The sequence below is a fragment of the Trichosurus vulpecula genome, chromosome 2, assembly GCF_011100635.1.
Source record: "Trichosurus vulpecula isolate mTriVul1 chromosome 2, mTriVul1.pri, whole genome shotgun sequence".
In the NCBI taxonomy this organism is placed as follows: domain Eukaryota; kingdom Metazoa; phylum Chordata; class Mammalia; order Diprotodontia; family Phalangeridae; genus Trichosurus; species Trichosurus vulpecula.
This window is the reverse complement of record NC_050574.1, coordinates 259,240,493-259,242,543: the sequence shown is the minus strand read 5'-3', so window position 1 is coordinate 259,242,543 and position 2,051 is coordinate 259,240,493.

The following is a 2,051-nucleotide window of genomic DNA, read 5'->3' as shown; positions in this document are numbered from 1 at the left end:
AATAATTGCTTCAATTTCTTCTTCATTGGTGGTGAATTCACTCTTTTCATTTTTGATACAGTAAGATGGATTTCTATACCCAACTGATTTGTGTGTATTTTCTCTCTTTGAGCTAATTCCAATGAGAATAAGGTTCAAGCAATGCCCATTGCCACCCACCCCATTATCCCCTCCACTGTGATAGGTCTTTTGCACTTCTTCATGTAAGATAGTTTACCCCATTGTAACTCTCCTTTACTTATGCCCCCAGTATAATCTTTCTCACCCCTTAATTTTTTTATATCATTCCATCAAAGTCACTTTATACTCTCACCCTGTCTATGTATAGTCCTTCTAACTGCCCTAATAGTAATACAGTGCTTAAGAATTACAAGTATCATCTTCCCATGTAGGGATGTAGAGTATAGCCTTATTGAATCCCTTTATGTTTTCTCTTTCCCTTTTACCTTTATATGCTTCTCTTGAGTCTTGTATTTGAAAATCAAAATTTTGGTTCAGCTCTGGTCTTGTTATCAGGAATACATGAAAGTCCTCTATTTCATTGAATAATAATTTTTCTCCTGGAGGATTATGCTCAATTTTGCTGGTTAGGTGATTCTTGGTTGTAATCCTAGCTCCTTTGCCTTCAGAGGATCCAGTAAAATATAAATTCTTTGAGGCCAGGGACTTTTATTTTTGTCTTTACAGTCTCAAAAATTAGCACGGTGCCTTGCATGAAATAAAGGCCAAATAAATACTTACCAAATTGAATTGTTGTCTCTGACATGTGGTGATCTAGCAAACATTGTCTGAAGAGCTCCAGTAATGGAGAATTCAATGTTTCTTTGAACAGCTCACTCCACTTCTAGATAGTTCTAATCATACCAAGAAAAAAATCCTAAGCTAGAATCTTTTTTTGAAACTTCTACCTACTATTCTTAGTTCTGTCCTCTGGGCTCAACCAGAATAAGCCTAATCTCTCCTCTACATAATAGCTCTTTAACTGGAGGTTCAACTGGGATTTTTAATGGATTATATATTTTACATGAATAAATATTGTGAAAAGGTAGCAAAAATAAAAAATAAAAAAACCACGGTTCTTAGCTGCACTGAGAGGCATAGAATGAGAGGATAATATGAGATGAGTAAAATGAGAGGGTCTTTGTTATAACCTACTTAGCTAAAAATAATTTCTAGGGTATTGTGTTCAGTTCTGGGTACCACATTTTAGAAAGGACTTTGCAAAACTGTAATGCATGCAAAAGAGAAAAAGACAAGATACTCCAGATTGTAAGTCAGATGATCTGGGTTTGAATATCACCTCTACCACTTACTAAAGGTGGTTGAAACCTTTAAACTTGTAGCTGTCACTTTTTTTTTCTATATTTGAATGAGAGCCTAGTTAAGATTATTAAAATAAAGGCAAATTTCAGAAGGTTATAACAATCCAGTATTAAAACTAGAAAAAAAAATGGGTTCAAAATGGAGTTTAACTTAAAACTCAGAAATACAAAAAAGAGTCATTTTGACTCTTCACTCACTCTGCTTTACCAAATTATGTTACAAATTTTTATTGCTTCCATCTCCATAACATCTTTCACATCTTCTCCCTTCTTTTTAATCCTTCAGCCTCTATCCTCTTTAGGCCTTCAACAACTCTTGCCTAGATTATTAGAGTAACCTCTTAATTGGTCTCCTTGCTACCAGTTTCTCCTCTCACCAATCTATCTGAGAAATTGTTATTTTTAAGCATATATTTGATCCTCTGTTCAAAAATCTCCAGTGGCTCCCTGTTGTCTTTAAGATAAAATACAGATTTCTCCACTTGGCATTTAAAATCTTCCATTATTGATACAGCTCTTTCTTAATTTTCCTCTCATTTACATTACACCTTCATTTCACTCTCTATTCTAATCAAGCAAACACACTAGCCATTCCCTGAACACAACCACCTTCCTTCCACTTCCATGGTTTTGCCCAGGGGTTGTGCCATATCTGGAATACATTACTTTCCCTTTTCCTTCTGATAAAATCTCCAGCTTCCTTCAAAACCCACCTCAGGTGCCACTTTC